Source organism: Ursus maritimus, unplaced genomic scaffold, assembly GCF_017311325.1.
Source record: "Ursus maritimus isolate PB19 unplaced genomic scaffold, ASM1731132v1 scaffold_9, whole genome shotgun sequence".
NCBI classification, from domain to species: Eukaryota; Metazoa; Chordata; class Mammalia; order Carnivora; family Ursidae; genus Ursus; species Ursus maritimus.
In genome coordinates this window covers 67,068,558-67,090,145 of record NW_024427107.1, presented here as the reverse complement: position 1 = coordinate 67,090,145, position 21,588 = coordinate 67,068,558, and the positions used below count along the sequence as shown (strand labels likewise).

Sequence of the window (21,588 nt, the reverse complement as noted above, 5' to 3'; positions counted from 1 at the left end):
GGCCTTAAAGCCTCTTCTTGGTGTTTACAACAGAGGAAGAACGCGGTGCACGCGCCAGTTACAATAAAGCAGTCGCTGTACTGGTGAACTTCAGAAGCGAAAGAATTCTGTCCCGTGTATCCTTGCGCCTTGAGATCCTAACCAAGTCCGCAACTACTTACTGGGGAAGGAATGTTTGAGGCTTAACTGAAATGAGGTCACTTAAGGAAATTGTAAACTGACCCCTAAACAAGGAGAAAACTGTACAGAAATGAGAGCAAATAGTTCAAGCCAGATGTGGGTGACAGTTGGAATCCAAAGTATAGGGCCTGGGGTGGGAAAGAGGATGTGTGTGAGGCTTACTCCCCTAAATTTAGCTAAATCATCTCGAAGCATGCTGAATATTTTAGGTACTCACCTGGGTAGCCACCCACATTCTGTCTTGTGGGAAGGCTCACTACAACACCGTGATAACCAGTCATTAGTTCTATGTTCTGCTGTGTATTTTATTTCAGCAAAATTCTAAGTGTCTGATATTGTGGGTTTTTGCCTGTATAAATAAGTCCTATTAATACCAGGATCTGACTATGTATATACTGGAGTAGGAATATGAACCTGGGTATGCCTGATTTGCAAAAAGTCTCTATTTCCCCCACCTTGCTGGTCAGATCACAGCCATCAGTGTCAGTGCCAAGCCCATAAGAGGAGCACCCCCTGTTGGTCGATTAAGGGATTTGTGTTTGTAAGAGATCTGAAGATAGAGATTGAGGAAGGACTTGGAGCCAGGGAGGGAAGACAATAAAGGGTCTCTGTGAGCAAGAGCTGGCTCAGTCTGTCTTGCTGTCTCCAGCCTCTGCCTCTTACACAGACTATCCTTCCTTCTTTCCCCCCTTCTTTTTTTTTTAAATTTTTTTAAGGGGCGCCTGGGTGGCACAGTGGTTAAGCGTCTGCCTTCGGCTCAGGGCGTGATCCCGGCATTATGGGATTGAGCCCCACATCAGGCTCCTCTTCTATGAGCCTGTTTCTTCCTCTCCCACTCCCCCTGCTTGTGTTCCCTCTCTCGCTGGCTGTCTCTATCTCTGTCAAATAAATAAATAAAATCTTTAAAAAAATTTTTTTAAATTATTTATTTATTTGACAGAGAGAGACAGCGCGAGAGGGAACACAAGCAAGGGAAGTGGGAGAGGGAGAAGCCGGTTTCCTGCCAACCAGGGAGCCTGATGCGGGGCTCGATCCCAGGACTCTGGGATCATGACCTGAGCCGAAGGCAGACGCCCAATGGCTGAGCCACCCAGGCGCCCCTCCCCCTTCTTTTGAATTATCCATAGAATACAAATTAGAGAAATCCCTCCCTAGTACCTCTCTTTCACCACTACCACCAATGACTTTATAATAGAACTTAATGGTGTATATAAAAAAATTGCCACCCTTTTATATATTCAATCATTCAACAAATATTTTGAGGGACCTGCCATAGGCCAAACACTGTACTAAACACAAGACAAAGATGAACAAACCAGGAATGTTCCTTATTTCCACAGAGCTTGGAGACTATAAGCTATAAGCTTATGCTCATCCAATGCATAACAATCACTTTTTTTTTTTTTAAGATTTTATTTATTTATTTGACAGAGAGAGACAGCCAGCGAGAGAGGGAACACAAGCAGGGGGAGTGGGAGAGGAAGAAGCAGGCTCCCAGCAGAGCAGGGAGCCCAATGCAGGGCTCAATCCCAGGACCCTGGGATCACGCCCTGAGCTGAAGGCAGACGCTCAACGACTGAGCCACCCAGGCGCCCCCATAACAATCACTTCTGAGACCATTATTACAGATGAGGAAACTGAGATCAACTAGTGAAAGGAAGAGGAGCTGGCATTCAGGGTTACAGGTTTCTCCTATACTATGCACTGGTCCCAATCAGAAGACAGGACATGATGAAAACAAAAAGTAAAGGTAAGGGAGAAGATATTAGGTATGAATCCATTAGTTTCCTCTTAAAATTATTTATGAAAGATGGGGAAAGAAGTAGTGGATGGAAAGGAAGATGAGTTCATGCTGTAAACACCAGGTTTCCCCACTCCATCCCCTTCTCGTTTAAATGCCTGGTCATTTATTGGACACCTTTCAAACTCTAGGAAACACTCTAAAATTCCAAGCTAGGAGGGGTTTCCTTTGCAAGTCTGGCTATTGTAACTTTACGAGAAACTGGTCAATACTTCCTCTTACCAGTTACAAAGCACAGTTTTCTGAATGAATTTTGTATTCAGTAAACAGTTAACCCTTCACCTGACTCATGTTTTTCATGTTATTACTCAGCTTTTAGAATAAGATAAAGCCTGGGGCAGCTTTTTTGTACACCCCCACACACTCCTCCACACATAGTCACACATATAAACACAGATCATACATATGTGCATCCTTATATGTAACCGCTAGGAAACACAGGCACACATGAACATACATGTTTACAAAATCAAATGCGTACCTACGCATATTCACTGCACATGTAAATACCCTTACACACGTCTGTGTACACGCACGTGTGCATATGCATGTGAACACACACACACTGACATGGTGTTGCCTTTGTACTATCTGTGAGAGGAAGGAAGTAGAAAGACCCAAAATACTCAGCTGAACACTTAAGAAACCTGCCAGTCCAATGCCTTTGGGGCTGTTTTCTCCTCTGAAAGAAGCAGGATATCACTGCTAATGTTGCCTGTTGAACCCTCAGTTCCCATCCCTCCCTATTGCTAGGGGGGGGAGATAATCCTTGCATCAAATAACTAATATTGTTTTCTTTTTTTTTCTTTTACACAAAGTAAAATCATAAGGATAATTGAATAAAGTAGAACTGAACTCCTGAATTCGAATCCCTCATATGACACTCCTCGTTTACAGAAGACACTGAGTAAATATTAGCTACATGGAAGAATAGAGACTATTTGTATTTCATTAGAACAAAACAGGATATCTAAGAACACATGGCCCAGCCCCTTCATGTTTCAAGCAAGAGCTCAGGGAGACCCAGAGGGCTGCGTGATCAGCCTGGAGTCCACAGCGCTCACTGTGAGTAGACTGGTCTGACACCATCATCTTTTTGGTATCCAGTGAGCATGGTGAGTGACGACCACTATTACTGGGAAGCTATTTTTCTCTTCTGCTGTAAACTCCTCCTTAGTATTCAAACCAGAAACCAGTGAAGTACATAACATAAAGTGAACTGGGATTTGGGGCAATTATCCATTAAGTCTTTGTTACGGATAACCAAAGCAGGCAAGTCAAGTCTCAACTTGATTTTGCTATCTTCGTTTTGATGGTTAAAATAGCCTACTTAAATCCAAATTTGTCCACGTGGATTTCCTTTACTTCTCTGAGATTTGACTTAGCTTTCAAGAAAGGGAGGGATAGAAGTAGGGAGACAGGGTGGGAGAGAGAGCAAGATGGAAAGAGAGATTGAGAAAGAGAGAGAGAGAGAGAAGGGGGGCAGCAGTTCTAGGAAATGGGACATATAATAATTTACAAATTTTTAACGTTTTAAATTGAAGTATAAAATACATCAGTAAGGTGAACAAAGGGCTCGAATCTTAAGTGTTCAGCTTACTAATTGCTTCGATGTGTGCATATCTGTACGCACCTATGTAAATGCCACTCACATCAAAACAGAGAATATTTCCATCATTTTATTTTACTTATTTTTTAAGGAGGCTCCAAGTCCAGCATGGAGCCCAATGTGGGGCTCAAACTCACGACCCTGAGATTAAGACCTGAACTGAGATCAACAGTCAGATGCTCAACTGACTGAGCCACCCAGGTGCCCCTCCATCACTTTAAAAAATTCCCTTGTGTTCCTTCTCAACTATATCTCCTTATATAACCAGTATTCTGACTTCTGTCACTAGAGTTGGTCTCCCTGTCCTTGAACTTTACATAAATGTAATCACATTGTACATATTCTTTTGCGTCTGACTACTTTCACTCCACATAACAGCTGTGAATGTAATCCATGTTCTTGCATATATCAGCAGTTGGCTTTTATTGCAGAGTAGTGTTCCATTGTATGATTAGACTGTAATTTATTGTTTCATTTTTATGTTAATGGGTGTTTGAATTTTTTCCAGTTTTCAGTTATTATGAATCAAGGTGGTTATGAATATTTTCGTACATGCCTTTTAGTATATTTCATTTCTCTTGTGTATATATCTAAGAACAGGGTTTCTAGGTTCTAGTGTAGGCAAATGTTTTGCTCTAGGAGATAGTTCCAAGAGTTTCTCAAAAGCAGCTTAGTTTATTCCCACTCTAACCAGCAATACATAGAGTTCCAATTACTCCCCAAACTTACCAATACTTGGTATTGTTTGTTTTTTTAAAATTAAAGCAATTCTGATAAATATGTGGTAGTAACTCACTGTGGTTTCGATTTGCACTTTCCTGATGAATGATCTGTATAAAGTGCCGTTCCACTATTTTCTTGTCATGTTTAAAGTGAGTATTTGTCCTTTTGTTGTTAATTTCTAAGGGTTCTTAACGTATTCTAGGTATGAGTCCTGCATCAGATATAAACACGTACAGTATTACAAAAATCTTATCCCAGACTGTGGCTTGCCTTTTCACTTTCCTGTGTTCTGTTTAAAAAAATCTCTACTACCCCAAAGTATGAACACACCTTTTTCTTTTTCTAGAAGTTCTTCCTTCACATTTTGTGTGCATTACATCTATAATTAATTTGGGGGTATTGTGTGAGGTATAGTCAAGGTTTATTTTTTAACACCCGGATACCCAGCAGTTTATTTAGAACATCATTTTCTCTCCTCCAAATTGCTGTGGCACTTTGGTCGTAAATCAGTGACTGCGCTTCTGTGGACTCTCTTCTGTTCATTAGTCTGTCTATTCTTGTACCAATATACACCCTGTTAGTAATTGTAGCTTTCTAGAAGGTCTCAAAACCTGACAGTGTAAGTCTTCCAATTTCCTTCTGCAAAATTTCTTTGGCTATTCTAGGTTTTTTTGCAATTCTGTGTAAACTTTAGAACAGCTTGTATATTCCAACAACAAAAAATGAAATGCTTCAGAGATTTTAACTGGGATTGGATTGAATCTGTAGATAAATTTGGAGATTTACGTCTTAGAAATACTGAGTCTTCCAAACCATAAGCCCAGTGAGTCTTGCCACGTATTTAAGTCTTCTTTAATTTCTCTCAGCATTAGTATCCGATTTTTGGTGTAGAGGTCTTGGAAAGTTTGATTAGAGAGAGTCCTAATAATTTGATATTTTCTGATGCTATTGAAAATGTTATTTTTTTTTACATTGTCTCCAATTTTCTGTTCTTAGTGCAAAGAACTACAATTAACTGGCCAATGATTTTGCTATGGCCGAAGACCTTGCTCCATTATTAGCTGATAGTTTGTACATTCTTTTGGATTTGCATTCTACACAATTATATCATCTCTGAATTAGACAGTTTTTCTTCTTCTTTTTTAATCTGTATGCCTTTTATTTATTTTTCTTGCCTTATTGCACTAGCCAAGACTTGTATAATATTAACCACAAGTGTTTTTTTTTTTTTCTTTTTAAAGATTTTATTTATTTATTCGACAGAGATAGAGACAGCCAGTGAGAGAGGGAACACAAGCAGGGGGAGTGGGAGAGGAAGAAGCAGGCTCATAGCGGAGGAGCCTGATGTGGGGCTCGATCCCACAACGCCGGGATCACGCCCTGAGCCGAAGGCAGACGCTTAACCGCTGTGCCACCCAGGCGCCCCAACCACAAGTGTTAATAGGAAGAGAGACATAATATATCTCTAGTTTGAAGGTGAGGAAAATAGACTGTGAAATATAGAGGTTGAGAGGACAAAACCCAATTTCTCTGACCTAATAATTGGCCAAAAGAGAAAGAATACTGCCTCTGGAACAATTTTGGTGAGGCAGGTCTTGTGCTTGTATTAACAAACCTCTACCACTCAGGACTGAGTTAATCATTCTGGTACGGTTGTATCCAATGCCCTCTGTAACTCCTTGGTCTAATCTTGTGAAGGCATGATTGACTGAGGTTAGACTATCTCAAAATTGATTTTCCTATAACCCTCTACTGCCTATGCAATTTGCATTAATCCCTTCCATCCTTTATTCACTCATTAAACAGGTGATTATTAAGTGACTCTTATGTGCCAGGCACTTTGGAAGATACTGGGAAATCCATTTAAAAAAATAGACACAACCCTGTTTTTTTAGGCCTACAATTTTGTGGCTTTCAGCTGCAAATAATAAAAAAACCTCCATTCTTAGATTCACAAAGCTATCTAATTTCCCAGTACAACTGCGTATCTGGAGGTATTTGATTTTAAGATTAGTGCAGGAAAAACACATTATTGAGGACCAAAGGTTTTCTACTTATCCTTTTCTGTTGGCTTTTGATCATCTTAAGACCACTGTGGCTCCTGCAGTTCTAAACACGACAACTTCCCACCAAAATTTCGATGAAGAAACAAAGTGGAAGGGCAGGTTTTCTCTAGTATTCATCTTTTCTTTTTTTTAAATTAAGATGTGAAATCTTTCCTAGAGGCTCCCCTGAAGACTTTTTTCTATGTATCAGTGGAAGGAACTATATCACAGGTCACCCTTAGCTACAAGAGAGACTGGAAAATGAATATCTAGAAAAGAAGAGTGGATTTACTATGGAAAACATAGATCAGTCATGGTGATTCTACTAAAGCTGTGTAAACTGTCACTTCGGAACAAACGGATGCTATCAGCAATGAAAAAAGGGAAATGGCCAACACATCGGCAATAAGCAGTGTCTGCTACCAGGGGAGGTAATGTTTACCATACTGTCCTATCAATTAATTCAGATTAAGTCATCAAGTTCCATTATTCTCTCTTCTAGCACACTGTTCATTTCTCTCCTAGTACTTACCTCTATTTGACTTACTGACTTGAACACTTATCTGTATATCATTTCTCTACCCACCAGACTATAAGCTCCATAAATGCAGAAAGCATGATTGCTTTGTTTACCACTAAATACCCAGGTCCTAGCCCAATGCCTGGGGAGTAAGTGCTTAATATACATTTTTAAAATTAATAAATGGGTTATTGATAAATGTATATTTAATAAGTAGTAAGTGAATGACTAATAGATAAATGTGTAATTAAAAATTGTAGCTCTTTACTATGAAATTGCTACTTGATTAGTTACAATTGTATCAAGTTGTCTTCAATTTCCCCAACTAAACCATCACTCAAGATTGAAACATGGGCATATTCAAAGATATAAAGAGCACTTTCAGATTTAAACAAGAGTTTGAGTCAATTGCTAGAAAAAATTAGGTTAGGGAAAAAACACAATTATGTCAAAACTATTTATTTGGATATTTAAGTTTATCCCAAACTCTCCCATAGTTTTATCTCTACTCTACTCTGCCATCTTCTCTAAATCTTATGTAGTCCATCCAGGAACAATTAATTTTTTAAAAAGATTTATTTATTTATTTATTTATTTATTTATTTATTTATTTGAGAGAGAGAAAGAGAGAGAGAAAGGAGGCGCAGAGGGAGAGGGAGAAAGAAACCCAAGCAGACCCCTCACTGAGCGCAGAGCCCAATGCAGGGCTGGATCCCTTGACCCTGAAATCATGACCTGAGCCACAATCAAGAGCTGGACGTTCAACAAACTGAACCACCCAGGTACCCCAACAATTAGTTTTTTATGCTTCTCCAAATGCTCATTCATTTATTCATACATTTATTCATTCATAAGACAAATACTTTGTGTGGCTACTCTCGGCTAGGCATTGTGCCATTTTGTGACTCACTGTTTTAGGACATTCTCTGCCTTGAACACACTTCTCTACCTACTAAGATGACACATTCGAACACACATTATAAGACTCATTCAAATATCTTCACTTCAGCGAAAATTTCCCCTCCCCTGGACAGAATGAGATATTCGATTTTTCCTCTGTGATCACATGACACTCTTCCTATAGCTCAGTAAGAATTTTTGAAGTTTTGCTAAATTCATTGTTCGCTTTCCTACTTTTCTCCTTCACTAGATGGTGACTCCTTCCCTGCAGTAATTTATCCGCAGCAATTCAAGTGTCTTGCATAGTCTCCGATACATACATGTAACACGTTTGTAGTGAGCACTGGGTGTCATACGCAAACAATGAATCATGGAAAACTACATCAAACACTACTGTTGTACTGTATGGTGACTAACCTATCATCATAAAAACATAAATAACACATGTTTGCTGTAGGCATATTCAGTGAACAAAAAATGAATACACAAACTTGTGACCGTTCAGTGACCCATTTTGCAGGTGAGAAAACAGGCTTACAGAGGATTCTAGCAAGCAATAGATGTTGGGCAATAATCTGGATCTTCTGACTCTTACGCTGGACAGGAACCCAGCTGCCCTCTTAGAATGCCCCTAGTGATGTTCCTCCCGCCCCTGCCCCTGCCCCTGCCCCTTTGAGAAAGGTGTGGTCATCCTGAAATGGGGTAGTAACTCATTGGTAGAGCCGACCCTGCAGTGTCTGCCGCTCGCCGAGACGAGCCTGTGTGTGCAGCAATCTGCGGATTCATCTTTTCCGTCTTCTGTGGGTGTCTGTTCACAGGCAGCACTTGAACAACAACAGGGCCAACCTAGGGAGCGGAAGAGGGCATTTTCTGGTTCTGAACACTGATAAGCATCACACACTTTTTCCTTCTAACAGTAGTGGCCTCAAAAGTTCCCACTCAGAAGAAGAAGCCAAGGAGGCCCACTACAGTGTGTGAACAGTTAGAGCAAACCCTGCTTTTCTCAGGACTCTGTTTCCTTCCTCTGGAAATTCACACTTTCGTACTTTTAAACAAGTATCACACACGGCACATGGCTCATCATAGACACTCGGTAACCTTCAGGTTCCTCAGGTTTCCCTCTAACTCCAGGTTCTGAACTAGAAAAAGCCTCATTTGGATCTGAGCTTTGTTTTTCAAACTAGTTTATTTCAGACTGTAATTACACTATTTACCGTCGTAACAGTGTTTACTACTGCGGTCAGGGAAGCGTTTTGACTTTCTTTTTCGTAAGAACTCTGGTTTGTCCTTGGCCTACTTCACAGGAGTGAAGTCAAGACTGAGGAAGGTCACACGAGTTTTTATTCAACAAACATTCATTCAACATTCATTCTCAAAGTATTTATTAAATGCCTACTGTATACTGCTAAATATGATGGGTTTTATCACAGGGCAAAACCAGTGTTCTGGACTGAGATAACTTGGGAGACCCTGTGAGGCCTCTCTGAGAAAGTGACATTTAAATTCAGGCTTGGCTGTGACGACACACCCAGAGAGTGGCTGAGTTGGGGTACGAACCCAGGCCTAAAGACCCTGCTCTGTCTCAAACTCCGGTACCAAATCATGAAAGCCAACTTTCATCCTTGCTTAACTGCAATTGGCATGGTATGACACAGAGCCCGGTGGCCTCAGATGGCTAGTGGAACCGCTGGTAGATTCTACGTGCTAGACCTAGCCAAAATGCCAAAGCCTACATGCCCACCATGTCTGACGTAGTGCATGTCTTCAACAAAGAGAAGCAGTTATAGCAGTTAAGAGCGATAAGTCTGGCAACAACATAAGGACAAAGATTGTTTCCCTAAAATAGAATAAACCATTTACTGAGCAAAAGCCTATAAAAGCAATGATTGGAAGATACAGGAGAGGCTTTAGTGTTCTAGCTTTCTTTATTTGTAGATGTAGATACTGAGACTTGAGAGAAGTTATATGACACAATCAGCATCATTCAGCCAGGTAACAGCAGAATTAGGATTAGAACCCAGCTCTTCTGACTCCTAGTACTGAGAGGAAACCTGGTGTACTGTTAGAGCATGCGCTATGGGCTCACCTCTGACTCGAGATCCAGACTCTGTCCTTCACTGGTTGTGTGGCTTTGACTTTCATAATTCATGAGATTGCCTGTCTCAAAGCGAGTTTTCAGGCCACCCTAGATATTTCCACCTCTCCCTCTTTGACTTAATGCCCCATGTTCATTCATAATTTTCCCAACAATGTTACATTAATTAGTTTTACATGTAGAGTATGTATTATTGCAAGAGAAATTGAAATCAAATCCCAATCAGTGTTCTGCTTACGTTGAGCAACAGTTAATAACTAGAATTTCAGGACAGCCTGAAGAATTGCCCATCCCCCAAAACCAATGTCATGGAATTTGACTCTTACAGCCAGCTCAGAACAGAGATGACTGCAAATACAGAGAGCAGAAGGAGACATGAGAGGGTTCACAAAACTCACCAATGCCTTCTTTGTCACCAAACATTTGATCTGAAAGGCAGAAATGGGTAACACGGTGAAGAAGTGGCTGAGCCTTTGTTATTTCTAAAGGAGGGGAGCACTATTGGCCTTTCAGGAAGGACAGTTCCTCATGGCACAATGGTTCTACTGGCTAAAAGATGTTTACACTCTCTGCCCCTCCCAGAAGACAGTGGTGCTCCAGTCATTGGAATGGGCTAAGAGGAATGGGCTCTCCATTTCCAAATGCTTCCTGAGATTATACCACTCCTGACTGTAAACCACTGGACTTGTTAAGAGAACCCAATGACCTTGGGAACTCCGTTTCCAGGACTCAAATCCCAGCTTAGGGAACACATAGCTTTGTGACCTTGGATGTGTTCACCCAACCTCTTTGTTCTCTGGTTTCCTCATCTTTAAAATAGAGGCAGTAATAGTACATATCTCATAGGTGTGTTATGAGAATTAAGTAAAATAATTTATATGAGGTTTAGAACCCAAGCCATTTTAGTTAAAAATACATACATGTGTTTTTATTATGTTTTTCTGCTCTTGACTCCCAACTCTAAGATGGCAAGCAGGGATGTTTTACTCATCACCCATTATAAGAACAGTGATCAGGACTACAAGCTTTTTGGTGGCCTGAGACCCAAAAAATAAATATAGTGTTCTAAACACTGAAAAGAAAATTAAAGCATTAAAAATTAATAGATGTTAATAGAATTTCTATGATATGTAATATCAAGGTTAATTCAACTCAAGCCAATTTTATTGATATTAAAACATAGTTTAGATCACAAGAACATAGAGAAAAAATTGTGAATAAAACTCAAAGTATAATTCTTTCAAATATTTTTAAAGCAAAATGAAGCTGCAGATAGAATTCCAGGGTCTTCTTTCCAGTTGCTCAGGCCAGTATTGGCTCATCCCTGATACCATTGTCTCGTGCCCACCCTTTCTTATACCCAGAGCCCAGCCACTTCACCTCTGCTGCTCACTCCGTGGTCCAAGCCTGCACACCTCTTTTCAGGATTATTCAACAGTGTCTTGTCTCCCTGCTCTCACTTTTGCCTTGAAATGATCCCATTTAAACCTGAGTTAAATTATAACATCCTCTGCTCCAAATTCCCCATCCCCTCCCCACCACCCACTGGCTTCTGTTTTATTTTATTTTATTTTATTTTATTTTATTTTATTTTATTTTTTATTTTATTATGTTATGTTAGTCACCATACAGTACATCATCAGTTTCTGATGTAGTGTTCCATGAACAACAATGAACCTGTGGCTTCTCTTTCGTCTTAGTGAAAAACCGAATCCCCATTCACCTAAGAAGCCCTTGTTTCTTACTGTTTCCCTGACCTCATTTCCTACCACTTTCTCCCTTGGTCAGTCTGACCCAGCCGTACTGGCCTCCTTGTCACTCCACATATGCCAAGCACACATCTGCCTCAGGGCCTTTGTGCTGGTTGGATCCTTTCCTGGAATGTTCTTCCCTCAGTTTAGCTTGACCAACTCCCTCATCTCCTTCAAGTATTTGCTCAAACATGGCCTTCTCAGTGCGATCTTGTAATCCATCTCTTGGCTCTTCTGACTTCCTCCCATGCAACATCTTCTGGGATAATATATAATTTATTTGCTTTCTTTATTGTCTGCTCATACTAGAAGGTCATTCCAAGTAGAGTGGTGCTTTTTGTGATTTTTTTTTTTAATGCTGGGATACTGGATGACTAAGAGAGTGCTTGGCACATTGTAGGTGCTCAATAAACACTTGTTGAATACATGTGTCAATGTGTGATGTGAGTACGTTTTATTACATTTGATATGATGTGGGTTCTGCCACTAAGAGAGGAGTGCTTAATTAAATGTCTACCACAGTTCTTAAATATTCTACAAAGGTCTTAAAATATCTCACGTAAGCTTTCCTATCTGTATCTTACAGCAGCCCCTGGAATTTAGCCTGTGTAAGCGTGTTTGTGATTTGCCCAAAGACTAAAATGTCCAGGCTGTTTTATGCCTCTTTACCTTTATTCATGCTCTTACTTTTCACTGGAATTTTCTTCCTCCTTTCTTTTTCTTTACAGTTCTCATGTACACTTTAAGACTCTGAGGTTTCTCCTCGAGAGGTTTCCACAAATTCCCAGTCCTCTGTTCTCCACAGTCACCAACGCATTCTGCTGGTTTTGCATTTACTATATAACATTTAAATTCTTTCCTCACATGTTCATTTCTCCTCCTAGATGGCAAACTCCTAGAGAAGGGCCCAACAATAAGTGCTGAGTTTGCACAGACGATGAAGGCAGAGCAAGTGATGATGGAAGTCTTGCGAAGAAGGTAAGTTCCAAGAACCAGTCTCCTTTCACATGGGATCTATGCTTTCAAACCTAGACTATCTAGAGATAGATGTAGTTATGGAAATAATGGGGACGTGGGTATCAGGCTGACATGACTTTGAATCTTGGCTCCCTAATAACCAGATGTGTGCCTCGAACAAGGCACTGAGCTTGTGTTCTCATCTGTCTAGTGGTGATAGTAATACTGCATAACTTCTATAAGGCAGTCGGCAGAGAGGAGATATCCAGTACATGCTGATTCCTTCATTCCCTTCTCAACTCTGGGAAGGAAGTGAAATAATTTCTTCTGGGTGCTCGTTCATCCTCCCCCAGTTGGGACATGGAAGAGTTAGGTGTACAGCTGCCTGACCTGGGGGAAGGGCTGTCAGCAGTAGGGCGTTGTTAGATGTGGTGGAGCTTGCTGACTTCCTCCTGGGGCCCAGTTAACAACTGGTTTGTTCCTTGATAGTCAAGTTCAACTTTCACTTCTTAACTCCTAAGAAAGTTGGCTGAAAGTTAAGTGAAGTCTGTTTCAGGTGGAAGATATCTTTGCCAGATCTCCAGCCTTGACAGCTTCATCCCAGCTCTTCCCAGGGAGTATCCAGGGATCTGCAGGCTGCCTTTGCTCCCCCAGCAGAGGTATCCAGAGCTGCCACATAGTGAGGCCTGTCATGTGGCAGGAGCTGTGCTAAAGATTTTAATACAGGGGGCCCTCCCTGAATCTTCAGGAACCCCATGGTAGAGAAGGGATGCCATGATCATTGCTTTGTGGCCTGTGATCAGGCTTAGTGAGCCTAAGTCACTGAATCAGTAGCAGTGGAGCTCATACGTCAATGCCCTTGGTCTTTCTATTACAAGGATTCATAATTCATCATCATGGGGTTTCATTTTCAGGCACATGCTTACCCATAGTTTTCTAAGTGTTCATTCTACCAGTAGTGGGGAAAATCGAAGACAGCAAAGGTGAGGGAGAAAGAGAACATTTTCTTTTATGTTCTAAGCTCTCCTCTTTACTTCAGTTTCCCAAGTAGGGCTATAAGGATGAAAATAGTGATCACATGGCACAGAAGGATTTGATGAATCTGACTTTGGTAGCATGAGATGGACTTCCCCCACCCCCCAAGGATAGAAAGACTACAGCATAGTGGTTAAACACATGGACTCTGAAGTCAAATTTTCTAGGTTCATTCTTTCCTTTCACATGTGTTGATTTCCAATAAACATCTTGCAATTGAATTTAAATTTTAAAAAAATATCTTGCATCCAAACTCCATCTCATTTGGATTGCAGAGAACCCAGCTTGTAAAGACTAGCTATCTGAATTTGCTCTTCTTCTTCCTTTTAATTCCTTAAACAATTGCAAACATTTATTCCTATGCTACTGCACTGAAAATGTCTTTGATATGGCCTCACTGCAACAATATTTAGTTTTTAGTTTTCACCTTCTTGGTTTCTTTGCAGCATTTAATGTGGTTGACCACTTACTCCTTAAACTCTATTCCTCTGGCTGCCGTGATGTCACACACACTGGCTCCTCCTTTAGTCTGTTTCCCAGGGATATCTTCTCACCTCATTTGTCTTCTGAGTCTACAGACTTTTCCCAGCTCAACTCTTTGAATTTCACTTAATTTGACAACTCCACATTTTTTGTGTTCTGTTTTGATCTAGTCTCTGTCCCCAGACCTAAATATCCAAGTGCCTGATTGATCATGCTTTTTGGTTTCCTCCCATTCCTCCAAAGGCAACATGTTCTAAGGGGATTCATCACCAGCCTAACTATATATAAGCTTCCTCCTTGTGTTCAAGTTAGAAACTAAAGAGTCTTGGTCCTATCCCCTTCCTCATGTCTCCATAATCCATTACCGGGTCTTATGAGTTTTGTCCCTAAACATGTTAACTTCTTGCCTTTCTTGTCTTGTCTCTATTATGTCTATGTGCCTCAGACCCTCAGTATCTCTCACATTGGCTTTGGCAGTGATTTTCTAATCAGTCAACCTGACCCATAGGTCGTTCATACTCCATGTAAATGTGAATATGGTGAATGAAGGGCAACAGGAACTCTCACACTGACCATGCATGTATCAATTGGTTTAACATCTAGGGAAACTGAAAAATTGCATAGCCTTTCCCCAGCAATATAACCCAGAATACATTAGAGAAACTTCAACATATGTGCACAAGGAGAAATGCACAAGAATGTTAAGAACATGTGCATGATGTTTTATGGCCAAAATATGGAAAAAACATAAAGGTTCATCAGTAGGGAAGTGTATAAATAAACCATGCCATATTCATGCAATGAAAAATAATACTACAGTCGAAATGAATGATCTAAAGAAATATCAGCATTGCAATCCCAAAAAAGATTGAGTTAAAAAAGCAAAGTGGTAAAAAAATTTAATCATTTGATACCATTTATATAAAATTGAAAAACAAAAAACAATTCTGTAATCATTTCTGTATACACAGAAATCAGCAGTAATATTAAATCATGCATGAGAATGACAACTATCAAAGTCAGAAAGTGGCTACCTTTGAGGAGAGGGAGATGTGTTAGAAGCAGAATACATAGTATGTTTAAGCCAAAGCTATGTTTCCTTAATTTAAATAAATCTGATTTAAACATGGCAAAGTATGACATTTGATTAAGTAGGTTAGTGAGTGTATGACTCTTACTTATATTATTCTCTATAATTTTTTTTCTATGCTAAAGCATTTTATAATTGAAAAAATCTGACAATGTTACTCCTTTGCTTAAAATATTTCAATGGCCTCCAATTGGCTACCAAAAGACATACAAATTTCTTAATGGAAAATCCTCCCTAACTTGGAACTTTCTGACTTCTCAAGGGCATTGCTAGTTGCTTTCCTGAAATCTACTTCCTCTTTGTCAACAGAGTCTGATTTCCACTTGGGTGTCTCTGTGGTTCTAGGGAAACTGATGCCAAAACTCAGTTCCAAGTTTGGACCCTGTGACCTTGGCTGTCAATCGGCATATTGCCCTCCCCTCACTTAGTGCCTGTTTCAGGGATGGTCACATGAACTAAGTCAGTTTAAAGAGAGTGAATCTCAGTGTTTCTGATGAGAAACCTCAAACAAAATGCCTTATTTTTCTCTATTTCTGTTTGCTTTTTTATTAGGTAAGGTAAGCTGCTGTAACAACAAGTACAGCAAATGCAACACCAAAACCAAAAAGATACAAACATGATGGCTCTGCCAACTGCAATAGATAGCTGTCATTGGCATCAAGAGGAGGTCTGGGAAAGAGCACAGGGTGTGTGTCTGGGAGCCCGCAAGGGCAAGTGGTGACTATCACTGCTGCTCACATCCCATTGTCCAGAACTCCATGGCATGGCCACGCCTAGTTTTAGACAGCCTGGGAAATGTAGACTACCTGGGTGCCTGGGAAGAAGAAACTGGTTTAGAGAAGAAGCAGATTGTCTCTCGCAGGTGTGAAAAGGACATATGTAAAGACATGGAAGTTAATAGCAGCCATTTTTGTGCCCGTGATGCGAGTCAGACTAAGAAGTGGAAACCATGAGCAAAGAGTGACACTGAAAGAAACCAGGTCTTTGAGGGCATTTATTTGTTTTGCTCCCCATGAATTCATTGAGTGCCTAGTCTCATGCAGGCAGTACGCCAGGTATCGGGAGGACAGCCGTTAAAATAGAAAGCTTCCGGCTGCCCGGGTCTTCCATTCCAGAAGGGCTAGAACAACTGGACCGAGTCTAACTGGAAGTCTGCTGCGCCTCTAGATATTTCAGTGATGCCAGCCAATGCATTCCCTTTACTACTTCAACTAGTTTGTTCTAAATGTTCTGTTACTTTCAACTAAGAACGTTCTTCCTTACGTACAACTTCCGTCTCATCTCCAGCCAAGCAAAATAGCTCATTCCCTGCATAACCTATGACATTTCTCATTCAGCTTTGTGCATAATTTCCCCTTGACTTGAAATGCCCTCCTACCCATGCTCAAAGTCACATATCTTAATAACTGTAGACATGGAGTTTGAATTATGGTCTTCTAAAAATATCCTCCTCTCTTCATTCTTTCTTTCCTGCTTAGATCAGGTATCCTTTCTGGTATATTATTTAAAGGGATGCAACTATGTGCATGAGACTATTTATATGCATTTGCGAATACTATAAAAAATCCGGGGCCTCGGAGTCATCTAAGTCTGCTTGGGCCGCCATAACAAAATACCATAGACTGGGTGGCTTATGCAACAGACATTTATTTTCTCACAGCTTGCTCAAGGCCTGACGTCTGAAATTAGAGTGCCAGCAGTGTCTGGTTCTGGCGAGGGCTTCTTTCCTAGCTTGCAGGTGGATACCCTCTCACTGTGTGCTCACAAGCATGTGCATGGAGGCCGGGGTGGGGGACACCATTTTCTCTTCTTATAAGGCCACTAATCTTATTGGAATAAGGACCCTACCCTATGACTTCATTTAACTTTAATTATATCTCCAAATATAATCACATTGGGGGTTAGAGCTTCGACATAGGGATTTGTGGGGGGCACCCCTCAGTCAACAGTAAGGGTCTGGCATTCTACAAAAACATTTAGAAACTGTTACTCAGAGATGCTTCTCAAATTTCTCTCAAACCTGCAACATTGGATCAGCTGGGAGCTTGTAAAACATGCAAGTTCTGAGGCCACACCCCAGAGCTCCTGAATCAGAATGTCTGGGAGTAGAGCCAAGCTACTTGTATTTTAACAATTTTTCCCACGTGATTTTTATGTATTCTCGAGTTTGAGAATCGGTGTTCTACAGCACTGTTTCTTCAACCAGAGTTTTTGAGCAAACTTATTTCATGATGAAATGTTTAGGAGATGCTGGCTCAAGAAAGCTAAACAGGTTTTCATTTTTTGGTGTGACTCTAGGAACTCGGGATGGGCTACGCTGTGCAACTCTAAGAGGTGGATACTGTGTCTCCATAGAAAGTGTCCCCACTATGAAGCACCACTTTCCACTTCAGTTTGTTAAAGGCAGACCAATTATTAACACCTGGAAGAGCTAGTAAGACACCTTACAGCTCAGGAAAAGTTGGCCTAAAGTAATGACTGATTTCCAAACACTATTATTTTGTTTATAATCTGGCTTATATTCATGTAACTACACTGTATGCTTCATCCCTGGGAACAGACACGGGGCCTTATATTTCATATCTACCCCTGGCCTAAGGTTAGTTTATAGATGTGCTCAATAAATATTGTTAAATGACTGGCATTTAATTTATTTTATAAATAGACGATCCTAACTCTTAAGCCTTAGATTCTATAGAAGGGCATTATTTACTATTATTGAGCTATTATTAACCTAAACATTCTACAGATACTAACAATAATTGAAGAACGGGAGATTTGGTGAAGACGCTATCATTCCTGGTTCTTGGTCTTACTGACTTGTTGATCTGGAGTAAATAACCTCTCTGTTCTCAGTTCTCTCCTCTACAAAAATGGGAACACGGTACTCCTCCAACTGCAGGATTAGTCTCAGGGCTGGGTGTGGAACGTTGCTGGAAATGTTTTTCAAGGTAATTGAGAAAAGCCAATTGTAAACCTCATCCAAATTTTCAACTATTTGAGATAAGTGATCCTATCAGTCCACTATTAAGTGCAGAAATTGTCGGGTTAAGAGATCACTCTTTCCAAAGAGGTTTCTTTTTCTTTTTCTTTTTCTTTTTCTTTTTCTTTTTCTTTTTAGAGAGTAGCTTGGGTGGGTACTCAGATGAGTAGCTCATCTGAGGGTTTTCCTCCCACTTGCTCACCCTACTTTCTTCTTAGTGTCTTCATTCATTGGGATACAATGCTGCAAAGCTTTATGGCATTTAATATTGTGGGAGAGGTGAATCTGAATAAAGAATCACAGTTGAATCATTGCTAACCTTGATGGATTAGCACCAAGGAGCTCTTCAAGATGTCATTTTTTAAGCTTTTTGAATGATTGGTTTTCAATGGCTCCCTCTAAGGAATTTTAATTTTGAGAGCTGCATAGACAAATGCACACACAAATCATTTAGTGTCCACCTCCAGGAGAAAGGAAAAGTGCTTATAAAGTAAAATTTCCTCTTTTTACTTCACCAGCTTCCTGCTAGAGCAGAGTTTTTCTTTGTTCAAAGTCTAACTTGGAAGAATTTCTTCTAAGTAGTTGTCAGAGTAAGGAGTGTATATTTGAAAGGTTGAAACATTGTGGAGGAATTATCCATTATTTTTTCCAATACTGTATAAAAATGAAGTCTGCTAATAATGGAGATGATTTTACCAATGATTATAACAAATATTTATCACAGACCTGATGTGCACCATGAATTGTTCACCAGTTTATAGATCTAACCTCGTTTGATGCTCCAGTATCCGGGGTAAACTCTTATTATTCCCATGTTAGAGGAAATTGGTTTAAAGAAGTTTAGAGAAGTAAAGCAACTCCCTCACCACCACAGACCATTTGTGGTGAAGCTTGCATGGTAAATACGGGCTTCCTGGTTCTGACACTCACTCAGTGATCAAGACCCTTCGGCTCTCTTTGACTCGTCTTTTGCAGCTGCGAAATGGGAATGATTAGGACCCATCTCAGTACAAGACCGTATAGGTAAACAAACATTGTCTACTGTAAAGAGTATGAAAGGTTTAGAGTGTTTTTGTTAATTCACTGTTATTGATACTCTTGGCTAACACTAGCGAGGCCGGCCCGAGAATCCAAATGCCTGGCTTAGAATCCTGCAGATACCATCTGTTCGCTGTAGGACCCTGGTCAAGTTACTAACTTCCCTGTGCCTCTGTATCCTCCTCTGTGAAATGTAGATAACGGGTGTGGCTGTTCTCTGTTTGAGAACTGTGTTGACTACTGAACCTCTGTGCTCCATAAATTTTAGCTATTATGATTACCATTGTTGGGGCTTTTCCCACAGAAGCTTACTTCTGAGCTGAGCTTCAGAGAAGACACTGGCAAAAAAGGCAGACAACGCAAGAAACCTCTCGATTCCTTGCAAGCATGAAAGCTACTTCCCCAAAATGAATTGTCCTCCAGGAAGAAGAGGCACTGCTTCCTTTTCAGGTTTCATTTTCTTCTTGCCCCCTCTATTCACACCTTCCCAGGAAGGACAAATCAGAGAAAGCCCCGAGAGATTCACTGTAGCACAGATAATTACGAACCCACTGAACCCTTGTGATGTTCATTATTTAGGCTGTTAAGTGCAGAAAATTAAAGGCCCATCAGCCTCCAGTCTCTCACGACTGTACAAGCTGGGTCCACAGAAGCCCACGCGGCACGTGGGGCTGTGCGGTCCACACATCCTCTTTGGTAAATCGCAGCCCTCCTGTGCTCCCTGGGGCATTTCACGACAGGTGAAGTCCCTTATTGTTGCACATTTGCGTATTTCCTGAGTTTGCAAATTTTGTTGCATTGCTTTCATTATCAGTGTCCCTAGTTCTTTTACGTCTGTACTGCATTTACTGTAGTTTGAAATGGTTTCTAAGAAACAGGATATTACAAATCCTGGGAGAGACTCTAAGGACCGGAGACAGTGTCCTTTGTCAACTGTTCAGGAATGCTTAGCATTGGTCTAGAAAAATCATTTTTCCCCAAAGTCCTCCACTGGACACCTCAAAAGGGGCTGATACTAATGTATAGAATCTATTAAAGGGTCCGTCTTGAGTGTTAGAAACCCAGGCTGGCAGTGAGGAGAGGCCTGCAGTGATTTATTCCAGGAGAAAGAAGATGTAAATGTTAACTAAATACTTTCGAAGTCCTGGGCATTGAGTCAAACATTTTCCTATCCCTTCTAACACATGATTGAGTCCAAGGTAAAAATTTAATGTAATTCTCACAATAGTTTGGTACAATGAGAATTACATTAAATAAACTTGTGTTCCCAACCTCTACACCATACACTCTAAGGGCCTGGATTAAGACAGGGCCTGTACGCCATGAGCATATCACTTCATCCAGGGAATAACTGGGAGCTATTGAAGAATAAAAGTAAGAATGCAATTATATTTACGGATTAGAAAAGTTCTGATCACAGTGCACAGCACAGATTGAAGAGATAGACAAGCAAGAGACAGGAAGACTGGAAAAATACTGTATTTTAAAGGATAGTGTGAAAGCTGGTCCAGTAGGTGAGATCAGGTCACTTCGCGAAGTAATGGGAACTAATACTGAAGAACAGTGTTCTCTTACTGAAAGCTTTAATTTTGTGCGTGTGTTGGTATCTTGTTTCAGATACTGTTTACTGTCTTCCTCTTTCTTCTTCATATACAGAGGTGGCCTCACCGAGCTTTCTCAGTTTGCTGCTGCTATGAGATTGAGCTTCAGCCAACAGAATGTGGGTAAACATGATATGGGCCCTTCCACGCATTCTTTACTCCGTTGTTCTCTTCTGGCTGACTCAGATGGCAACACCAGGATGACTTCCAAAGCCACATGTTCAAGATGGCAGATTCGCTACCAGCTTGGATTCCTGAGTGACTGGGGACCAGATGCACACACCACTTTATTTGTCACCTCACTGGACTGTTCCATAATGATACAATGAAAAATTTTTATTGTGCTGAGTGCTTACAATTTGGATCTGTTTGTAATCACAGTCTAGCCTACATGAATACATATCTGATCCTAATACTGCTAAAATTATGAAAGCCTGTTGCCCAGAGATATTTTAAACCTCTGGTGAAAATGATTTCTCTTTGATACAGCTCTCTCATGCTCTTTTATGCTGTATGTTAACTAACTGGAATTTAAATAAAAACTTAAAAAAAAAACCAACTCTCTTCATGCTTTTTGAAAACTCTTTCTGTCACAGTGCTTTTGGGGAAGTCCTTTTGGATATATTTTAAGTTAGGGGAAATTAAAAAGAGAATAATGTGAGAGGAGAAAAAAATAGTACCTCATGCTTCAGGATTTACAAAGGATGCCATCTGCCCTGGTGGGAACAGCATGAGGGTCAATCATTTGTAACCCACGGAACACTGGGTTTCTGAAAG

General features: G+C 40.5%; 1 long non-coding RNA gene across 2 annotated transcripts; it reads left to right on the top strand.

Annotated features, from left to right (window-relative positions):
* The first annotated feature begins 2,970 nt into the window (after positions 1-2,970).
* On the top strand, positions 2,971-21,469 carry LOC103661687. 2 transcript variants are annotated; one of them, XR_568209.2, is made up of 4 exons: positions 2,971-3,096; positions 12,509-12,602; positions 19,515-19,660; positions 20,867-21,469. It is a non-coding gene; the product is annotated as an uncharacterized LOC103661687 (long non-coding RNA). The 2 variants fall into 2 exon arrangements; XR_568210.2 differs by lacking the exons at positions 2,971-3,096; positions 12,509-12,602 and adding an exon at positions 16,762-19,195.
* The last annotated feature ends 119 nt before the right edge of the window (positions 21,470-21,588 follow it).